Genomic DNA, 11,477 nt, shown 5'->3' on the forward strand with positions numbered 1-11,477 from the left:
ACAATTGGCTAGCATATGAAAAGTCACTGGCGTTAGGTCTTCAGTGGATCCAGTGTAGGGCTCCATCGAAAAATGGGTAACTTTCCTGGTGTTCGTTGAAGTTCGATAAGGAAGCAGGGGCTTATTATTCTCATCGATAAGCCTAAACCCCACATTCGCATGCGTATTTGCATTAATGCTAATAGTGCAAATGACCAATGCAGTGCCCCCAACCTCAACCCACAGTCCGACGTCATGCCAAGCGCCGTTGTCATATCCCTCTTCATCTAAGCGGTGGGTATAACGCGTTTCCCTCACGTATGGATTCATATATTACAGGGAACAAGTTCCCTTCTAGAGGCTCATTACCGTCAAAGTGCTGATGGTCATGTGGTTATAGGCAGTATTCCTTTGATTTTCTATGCTATTTATGCAAACACTCCCGGTGTCATCTACTCTTATCTGTAGCTTTACCTTCCCGTGGCAATCAGCAACCATGTGGAAAGTCCAAACGGAAAGATTCTCAGAGCTATTCGTTGGCGGCTCTACTGAGAAATGCGTGGGCTCTCTGTTGTTCGTCTTCGCGCGCATGGGCTGTAATACTCCATTGTCGTCGCAGAAACGAAATCCTATATTCGCACTGCTAACGGCCCCCAAAGAAATGCTGCATAATATCAACTTCTTTCCGGAGTAGTTCAAATCCACGGACATCCCCGTGACATCAACCCAAGATGCTTGGGTGTATTTTTTCTCGCCTGTGTAAGTCGTATAAACGCAATCTACTCCAGCTACGTAGGGGTTGTTCATCGCCATATATAATAACTCAGACCAATGCTTGCAGCTGCTAGGCCGGCCTTTAGTAAGTTATGGTCATATTCCTCAGGTATCGCAGGCAGGACCTTCTTTGATGGTTTCTTAACTACGGGTAGCTTCGTTTCGTGTGACTTTTTTGGCTTCTCTACGAAGTGAGGAATGTTCCTAAGAGTGTCAGAGTTCACGTCGTTCACCCCAAACTTCATATCCTTAGTAGCTCGCTGCAGTTTGTTGTTGTATCCTACTACAGAACCAGTATTTATAGATAAATTACTAGGCATTAACCAACAACCCGGGGCTACTGCGTAGTCCAACCTCGCCTTAGAATTTTGTATGGCTAGTTGGTAACGCTGTACGCCCTTGCTAATGTCGCCCTCCAAGATTGAACTTTCAAATAAGATCAAGGCTTCGGCTCGCGTTTCTTCTGCGGCGCCAGTATTTCCGATTATGCTGGATCGGGTGTTTACCTGAGCTCCAAGGATAGAATACACGTAAGCTTCTATGCTGCGGTTTAAACGGGCAAGGCCGGCTTTGGTTAGTCCTTTACCTTCTGGGGGTATGAAATTAAGATATTGCTTTGTTTGCTCGTCGTTGGTAATTTTGATAATCAGTGGATTAGCCCCTGCATACTTACCGCCCTCGTCTTTGAACAAAGGTCCGTCTCTAACTTCCTTAGTGGTCTTAGCGTTTGGTTCAAAGAAGGTGCTACTGTCGTGAGTTTCTTTGTGATACCCAGTGTTCCATCGTAGATTCAACGCATGAACTTCCTTATCACTTAGCTCGTGTCCGCCAATCCCCCAATAAGCCCAAATATATCCCAGACCATTGTTAGCGCCGGCAGTGCATCGGAAATCCTTCCCTACAACGTCAAACTCCTTACAGAGTCTGTCATAAGCCGGCACGCTGTATTTATTATCCCTTGGATAGAACGCAGCATCCCCCGGTAATGCAGTAACGCCCATCTCATGCAGTATTCTTCTAACCGTGAAGTGGAAGTGAAACATGAATATTGAATTCTTCATCAAGTTTGCACTTACACCGCAGCCGCTAGTGGCACACCAAACCGCAAAGTTTAGTTGCTGCGGCCAATAACGCATGTTAGGACCACTTAACCATTCATGAGATTCCTTAGCGGTGGTATGAATAATGGGTACGTCTTTGAAGATATCCCGCACCTTTAACGGAAAGGAATGCTTGTTAAAAATCCGCATGTTCAGCGTTAGGTCCAAGCTTGGGTGTTTATCAAATGAAACTGCGGGTATCGGATAAGTGCTGGTACCAAGCAATAATTCCTTTGACCAACTGGGTTCAACATATGTTGGCTTAGGCTTATGTTCAACATAACCAGAATTCTTCAGTTGATCGTCTATCTGATTAACCAGCGTAGGTTTCAAATCCTCATTACTGTACATTCTGGAGCCGTTATAGTAAATACCATCGGGCCTTCTTTCGAACTTACTAGCATCCGCGTGCGGAAACATCTTCCTGAAGGCCCTCCAATTCCAGTAATCCCTATTGTCGTGATGTGGCTGCTCCTGTATATCATTCCCAAAAGCGTCGTACATTAGTATATATAATGGATGTTATACCATCAGCGCCTCCACTCTATCCTGATTTACCTACAAAACCCAATGAATTGAATGCCGAGAACTTCCGCTTGAATAAGGCAAATCTAATCCTCGCTTACTTAGAGGGTCAAACGAAGCACTATGAGGAGGTCAGGAAAAAGTATGCTAGAGCCCGAAGCATATTACATAAAATCGCGATAACTTCCGGCTCCATGTCCGTGGCGTTAACAGGCTCTGGCGTTGCTACTTCGCTTACTGGACCGGGAATAATCGTTGGAGTTCCTTTGGCTAGCGTCGGCGCCGTCTGCGGTATTATTTCGGCTGTTACAACAGGCGTTATGAAACAGTTGTCAAGCAAAATATCCAAGCATGACACGACAATAGCTCTGTCAAGGGCTAAAGTAAATACGATCATTGACCTTGTCTCAAAGGCTTTGCGTGACAGAAAGATAGACAACGCAGAATTCTCGCTTATCTTAGCTGAAGAAGACAAATACGAGAAACTAAAGTCGGACATAAGGAATAAAAAAACCATCGTGAAAGATCTTTCCGAGGAATCTCGCAAAAAGATCTACCAAGAAGCGAAAGAAGAGCTTCAAAGAAAGCTTGCTCAGTAAACATCTGCTTTGAAAAGAGCGTGACAGGATTTCGTTTACATATCGAACGACAGTCTGGAAATTACGCGTAATCTTATGGCATGGGGTTTATACCATGATACACGGCATGACCTTATTTAGTAAATTATTACGCGTAATATAAATTATTTAGTGAATTATTACGCGTAATATAAATTATTTGCATGACCTTATTTGACGAATTATTACGCGTAATTTCTCATCTTATGCCATAAGATTCACTATCTTCTTGGAATCCATCCTAAGAGGGGGTGGTTGGGGTCGATTTCGTGAAATATTTCGTAGATTACGTCAGGGTAATAAGGAATATCCTTATCCAGCCGACAAAACATCCACTCGGCTTTTGTCATATCAGAAACCTCGGGAATAGACTTACCGGTAATTTCAGACAAAAGATAGGGAATAGCTTTGTAATATTTCCCTAGTTTTAATTTTTTCAGCGTTTTCCGTAGACTTTGCGGGGTTGGCTCTTCTAAATGGTCTATGATTTTCTTCTTTACTTCGTTATCTAAATATACCGGTCGATAACCTTGGATATGACTCATCCAGTCCCTGAAGTATTTTATTCTTTTGTATGGCGTCTTCTTACGACCTCCGTTGGAATAATATTGCTCTTTGGTAGCACAAGGCACGGCATTACGAATATTCTTACCGCACTCGTAACACTGTGCTGACGTGTCGTCTTCTATTTGCATTTTCTTACCACAACAAATATACTTATTTGGTTTAGTAGACACAAACTTGGGTTTCAAGCACTTTACACAGAAATCATAAACAAACTCTTTACATTCTTCGCACTCCATATATAGACTAACATATTTGCGCTGTTGCCCCCAACCACACTTGGAGTGGGTTGTTTCCGTAGGTGGATTTTTGACACGGGTCTTGCCCGTGTTGAGATTGCGCTGGAACCCCCATTCCCTATACTACTCAGGTACCATGCCAACAAATGGTACCTACATTATCACCCGTAGTGATTTCAAGATTACTGTACCCGTCTATTGTGCTTTTGAAATCCCAAACCAGGCCTGGACTCTCATCGAGTCTTTCTCTCTACGAAAAAAGAATAATTTCAAATCGAAACCCTTTTATCAGAATTATCCGAGGAACCAGGAATCCCATAACTGGAACGACTATCGCTTGTCACTAAGCAACATGCAGTACATCCAAACCAAGGCCACCATGTTCAGAGCTACGTGTGAGTACCCAAACAGAGATTCTCTTACTCCTGACTTTGTGCTCGGTAATCGAGTGATTATGACTTGCTATCTGATACTGAACTTTTTGGCGCTTGTATTAAGGTTTCTCATATCAATATTCTGGGTCATGAATGCTTCAACTGCGACGTGGCAGTGTATCATAACAAGTACAATTTTCATTTTCATGTCGATGTTAATTACGGCAACTCTAGAAATTGTCAATTCAAGCCAGACCTTACGTTTAATATTGATTACTTCGGTTATTATGATAAGATTGTACTACAATTCAAATGCACTGCAACACAACAGTCTACCACACAATATTGGTTAGGAGAACAGCTATAGTGTGACCACGCAGCACATCAACTGACCTTGGATATGGGAACTTGTTACTATGGTAACACTAACCCAGTATTCAAATGCACTGCAACACAACAGTCTACCACACAGTGGTCGTTAGGAGAACAGCAATAGTGTGACCACATAGCACAACTACTGACCTTGGGATATGGGAACCTGTTACTATGGTAACACTAACCCAGTATTCAAATGCACTGCCACACAACAGTCTACCACACAGTGGTCGTTAGGAGAACAGCAATAGTGTGACCACACAGCACAACTACTGACCTTGGGATATGAGAACCTGTTACTATGGTAACACTAACCCAGTATTCAAATGCACTGCAACACAACAGTCTACCACACAGTGGTGGTTAGGTGAACAGCTATAGGGTGACCACACAGCACATCTACTGACCTTGGAATATGGGAACCTGTTACTATGGTAGCAATAACCCAGTATCCAAATGCACTGCAACACAACAGTCTACCACACAGTGGTGGTTAGGAGAACAGCTATAGGGTGACCACACAGCACATCTACTGATCTTGGGATATAAAAGATTGAATGGAAAATCACCTGATTCGTTACTATGATAACATTAATCCAATATCTAATTCCACTGCAACAGTTCAACGTCGTTACACATTTGTGGCTAGGAAAAGAAAATAGGTCTGTCTGAATCACATTTGTATACCAAGCATAGCCGGCATGCCAGTTTTATATGGTGCGTTATGTGCAATGTTTAGAGTGTTCGCACTTTTAATCTATAAAACATTACTCAAACATGATTTTGATTTTGAGTCAAGGGGTATTAGGAGTGTCTGCCTTTGCCGGCTTTTGATACCACGAGAAACATTATCTTAATCATGTTTATATACTTTATATACATCATACAGAATGGACAAAAAGTCCAATATTCTATACGGCTGTCCTATATTGGTGCTGTTCATTACTTGATCATGATATTTCGAATTATTCAATTTGTTTTAATGGGTCAAGCGGAAGGAATATCTTCTCATGGTCGAGATACCAGTATAGACTAGACTTAAGTGCAATATGTGTATAATATAGCAACATGAAATGTCAATAAAAAATGCCTTCTCGGCCAAAAAAGGAAAACAATGTTGTCAATGTTGCCGTGTCCTCGCAAGTAATCGAAATCTTTTAAAAAAATAAAGCAAAATTTTCATTTAAGATTTGAACAACGTTTTAATTTTAATCAAAAGCGGATTGAAATATGCGCAATACAACTTGTACAACAAAGTTAAAGCAGTGATAAGCCATGACACATACAATGCGTTTTTGGTGGTCTTGATTAGAAACGGAAGCCTTTCATAGATTTTTAGTCCATATATGTTGCAATAAAAATAGCGATTTGTAGTGTGAAGACAAACCTCTTTGCAACGTATACCTTGTGTTACCTTGCATGATGAAGAGATTCCCCGAATACACACGAAGACTAATAACAGATTCCATGACGACCTGAGTATGTTGTCTTCGTGAGTAAAACTGAGTTGGACACTACAGCTCAACGATTATGACGTCATGTTATATGCGCGCGCAATTGATAACTTCTTGGTTCCAGTCACTCTCGTACCCAGAGCCTGCGTTTTTTTCGGCCTGCGGCGAAGAACGAGGGCTCTGGCATAATCCATTTTTTGGGGCATGCGCAGTTTTCCGGAAGTGAAACATAATCAATGAAAATCATGCTTTCAAACCTGCTTTCAAACAGAGTTCCGAGTCTACTTCTGATCAAAATAAGAATTAGAAATTGGGAACATATTTTTTAATATTTGGCAAGTCTTTAACGTATTCGCTCTTATACCGGAAGTCCAAGAAATCCTGGTCTCAAAAAATGGATTTTGCCAGAGCCCTTGTTTTTCGCCGCAGGCCAGAAAAAACGCAGGCTCTGGGTACGAGATTTGGTTCCAGTTTATCACGCACGTCTTAATGCAATGACATCACAATCCTTTGAAAACGTCGTAATAAATAGTCTTCCTTTCAAATGAAAAACGACTAACTTGAGAGAATTGTCCAACGAGAAAAAAATCATGCCCCCATGTCATACACCTTGCACTAGATGTCAGCCCAAAAGCAGAATTGAAAGGTCAACGCCATCTGTTATGGGTGGAGGCTCAGTCTTGGGTAAGCCAGAAACAACGCGGTTTCACTGTTCTGACAAGAGTGCTATTACCAACTTTTTCACCTGCTACAATCAACTTTCCTTGGGTGCTTTCAAATGGATCTTCGTAAAGAGTTTCAATGTAATTAGGTCTATTTTGCGGCAGAGGGATAAGAGACATTACGATTAATCACTTAAGTGTGTATCTCCTGAAGGACAGACTGCTTTGTTGGACGTTTCTACTTGAACTAATTGTTGTTGGCAAGATTCAAAAGCCTCTAATTTTGTCTGCGCATTTCCAACCGCGGGGGAAACATCTGGTGCTTTTTAAAATAATTATACATTATTTATTAAACACAAAATGCCTCTTGGTATTACTGTGATGATATAGAAATGCCATGTTTGTCATGCTTACATGGGTGTCATCGTTCATTAGTACTCTAAACCTCTCACATTGAACAAGAATGAAATTTTGAAATTTAATTTATTGACCGCTACACTCAGTAAAGGCAAAAGAGTGTGCCTCTTCATCGTTTGGTAGGTTTATACCAATATAGAACCGCCTATCTGTTTTAACAGTACGCAGTATTAATGATAAGAACGCAGTAGAACGACTATAGGGCATGCTCTCCTAGTTACTAAGGGTTATAAACATTTGCCATATCTGAATAAATAATAGAAAAACAAGTGTTAGCGCCCTAATCGATTTGCCACCTTCATTAGTTGACTGCTTAAACTGTTAGTGTGAGCAGAGGAGACGGACTCTACTACACGGAAACCTAGTTATAAAGACTAGGAGTAACACAGCAAATCATTTCTTCTGGCAAAAGGTAAGTAACTAATGTTCCTTGGTTGAAAAGAAAAAAATTAAGATGAATAACTTGTCACGTCAATAAATATTACCAGTTACAATATATCAGAATTGGCACATATCTGTTTGACCACTTCATCTTTGCTCCATAATATAGATAAAGGATCATGCTTCATGTGCCAATATCAAGTTTTCGCTGGAAGACCTTGAAACGTTTTCCAACGTTTTTCTTTCTTTGAAATCAGCGAATTGTTATCTAAACGACACAAAGAATAAGAGAAATTCTGCAGCAGGAAGTACGTACAAACATATCATTTGGCTTTGATTGAAGTAAGGATTGACGAATTTTTCAAAACTTAAGTGAAAAAACATCGAATGAATAGAAAATTAAAGAACATTTCTGTGTTATCGGGCTGTTAGTATCATATATTACATTCAAGAACGAAATTTCGGGGTTTTTTTTAATCTGTTGATTAGAGTTTTAATCATTTCATTAAAAAAAATTTCGTTTTTATTGTGACTGGTTTCTTGTCTTATTAACGCCATGGACAAAGATAGTGTTGTGTTCAATAGGACAAACATTAATGAAGCAATAGTAATCATTTATGACAGCATGCTTTTATCTTAAAGAAATCAATTCATATATGAGATAAACAACAAGGTTTGAAATTGATCTGCGCATTAATATAAAGAGTGTAACAGCTTATACACGATTGGTAAAAATTATATATATTTTCCCTCATCTTTGTTTGATTTTACCCCCTGGCAAGATGGCCGCCGTTATCGTCAAAGCTGTCCATTAACAAAAAAGTCATAACCTACCAGCCAATCAGAAACGAGTATATATATATTTTTCAGATATGTTAATTAAAATATGGACAACATCGGTTTATTTTTCAAATGTATATTTATACCTATTCAAAAAGCGGCACGCATAAACAAACTGCTATAAAAATCCTAACTTCTCGACCAATCAGCGCGCGCGATTTTTATTTAACCAGCAAGTTATTGATACTGACTAATTTTAATTTCTTATTCTTTTATTATATTATATTTCTTATATTATCTTGATGATTTTAATTTAAGGAAACCAAACCCCATGCTGTCCCACGTGCTCATTACGCTGTTATCATGCGTCACTCACGTGATCAGTGAGTTCCAATGTCAAGGCACCTGCTATTCGGGATCTTTCCCAAAGAACAACCAAGTCATCAAGGGAAAACATCTCAGAGGATACTCCTACAAGAACATTACCACTGATGTTCCACGCACGTGCTTCTCGTCCTGTATCAATGACTGTCGGTGTAAGGCGTTCCAGATGAAAGATGTCAGGTGTGAGTTGCTGGATGAGGACAAGACTTCCAAGGCAAAAGACTTTGTAGATGAGACAGGATATGTGTACTATGATCTACAGCAGACATTCTATAAAGGGGTAAGTTTTGATGCTTTTGATGTTATACATGATTGTTACGTGACTAAAGTCAATTTTTTTACTTAAGAAATCCCACATGGTTCATCCTGCGGGTGTGTGCTATAATGGATGCTGTAGAAGTCAGCCTTGTATGAACGGAGGAACCTGTGTAGAACACTGTGAGAAACCAAAAGTCAAGTTCAGCTGCAAGTGCCCAGCCACTTACGAAGGAAAATTCTGTGAAGAGAGAGAGAGTTCAGTTCCTGCATTGATGTCTTCAACGGAACTGCACCAGGTACCATGCCAACAAATGGTACCTACATTATCACCCGTAGTGATACCAAGACTACTGTACCCGTCTATTGTGCTTTTGAAATCCCAAACCAGGCCTGGACTCTCATCGAGTCTTTCTCTCTACAAAAGAACTACATTTTCAAAGCGAAAGCCTTCCATCAAAATCATCCGAGGAACCAGGAATCCCATAACTGGAACGACTATCGCCTGTCGCTAAGCAACATGCAGTACATCCAAACCAAGGCCACCATGTTCAGAGCTACGTGTGAGTACCCAAACAGAGATTCTCTTACTCCTGACTTTGTGCTTGGATACAAGAAAGACTTTGATGCCATCAATAGTGGGGATCGAAGGCGATACTGTGTCAAATTCTCGTACGTGAACTTCAAAGGATATGAGTTCCAAAGGCAACAAGTACCAATATGGCAAGTGAAAAATGTAGATCATTTACACGTGGATTACACTCGGGGTTGGTGTGGATTTAATGCACCTGCAGCATCATACATTTCTAACGAGGATAACTTCGGACAATATGGTACTGTAAATTCAGCATTCAAATGCACTGCAACACAACAGTCTACCACACAGTGGTCGTTAGGAGAACAGCAATAGTGTGACCACATAGCACAACTACTGACCTTGGGATATGGGAACCTGTTACTATGGTAACACTAACCCAGTATCCAAATACACTGCAACACAACAGTCTACCACACAGTGGTGGTTAGGAGAACAGCTATAGTGTGACCACACAGCACGTCTACTGACCTTGGGATATGGGAACCTGTTACTATGGTAACACTAACCCAGTATCCAAATACACTGCAACACAACAGTCTACCACACAGTGGTGGTTAGGAGAACAGCTATAGTGTGACCACACAGCACATCTACTGACCTTGGGATATGGGAACCTGTTACTATGGTAACACTAACCCAGTATCCAAATACACTGCAGCACAACAGTCTACCACACAGTGGTGGTTAAGAGAACAGCTATAGTGTGAGCGCACAGCACAACTACTGACCTTGGAATATGGGAACCTATTACTATGGTAACACTAACCCAGCATTCAAATGCACTGCAACACAACAGTCTACCACACAGTGGTGGTTAGGAGAACAGCTATAGTGTGATCACACAGCACAACTACTGACCTTGGAATATGGGAACCTGTTACTATGGTAACACTAACCCAGCATTCAAATGCACTGCAACACAACAGTCTACCACACAGTGTTGGTTAGGAGAACAGCTATAGGGTGACCACACAGCACATCAACTGACCTTGAGATGAAAAATTGAATAGAAAAACAACTGATTGGTCACTTTTGTTTTACATTGGTGCTGTTCATTACTTGATATTACTAATTGTTCAATTCGTTTTAATGGGTCAAGTGGAATGAAGAGTCTCTTCCTATGGTTGAGATACCAGTATAGACTAGGCGGCTTACGTCCAATGTAAGTATAGTATAGCAACATGAAATGTCAATAAAAAATGCCTACTCGGCGAAAAGAAAAAAACACTGCTGTTAATGTTGCCGTGTCCTCGCAAGGAATCGAAATCTTTTCAACAGATAAAACGAATTTTTGTTTTATTGAAAATTTAATTAAAGTTTTACTTTTAATCCCCATCAGATTGATATACGCGCAATGCAACTCGTAAGCCATGCAACATATAACAACACATTGATGGTGGTCTTGATTGGAAACGGAAGCCATTTATAGATTTTTAGTCCATATATGTTTTAATAAAAATAGCGATTTGTAGTGCATGTGTAGACAGACCTATTTGCAACGTGCACCTTGTGTTATCATGCATGATGAAGAGAATCCCCGAATAGACGCTGTAGGCCTTTTCAGGGCTCTGCCTCGGGACTAGGTCGATATGCGTGTATTTTCAAAGGTTTTATTCAACGTGGTTCGTCCAATAATCACATATTTCCTTCGTAATTGTTTACACGTTCATACGAATATAGGTTCACAAAGATACACGATTCGCTGTAGAATCAAAAACTTATAATCATCAAAATGTCAATAAACTTCTAACAAACTCAAAAAATTAACTTACACATTTTATGGCTGTCCCGAGGGGATTCTAGGACAGTCTCGATATCCTTCTGTTATAACAGTCAACTCCTCTCTCTCAACTCCTCACTTCCACTCGCCCCCGGGCCCTACGAAACAGCACTTCCCCAGGAAGCCGGCGGCCAAATATTATACGTCGCAACAGACGCGAAGACTAATAACAGATTCCGTGACGACCTGAGTATGTTGTTTTCGTGTGTAAAACTGAGT

The 11,477-nt window shown here is 40.6% G+C and overlaps 1 pseudogene across 1 annotated transcript; it reads left to right on the forward strand.

Moving 5' to 3' along the window:
• Positions 1–8,630: 8,630 nt before the first annotated feature.
• LOC148905280 (uncharacterized) lies at positions 8,631–9,790 on the forward strand (annotated as a pseudogene). The gene is made up of 2 exons (XR_016121743.1): positions 8,631–8,905; positions 8,973–9,790. The product of XR_016121743.1 is annotated as an uncharacterized LOC148905280 (transcript).
• Positions 9,791–11,477: the final 1,687 nt, after the last annotated feature.

This window comes from Actinia tenebrosa, unplaced genomic scaffold, assembly GCF_029948245.1.
Source record: "Actinia tenebrosa isolate PJP-AT-01 unplaced genomic scaffold, QUT_ActTen_1.0 PGA_scaffold7__59_contigs__length_16204524, whole genome shotgun sequence".
NCBI lineage: Eukaryota > Metazoa > Cnidaria > Anthozoa > Actiniaria > Actiniidae > Actinia > Actinia tenebrosa.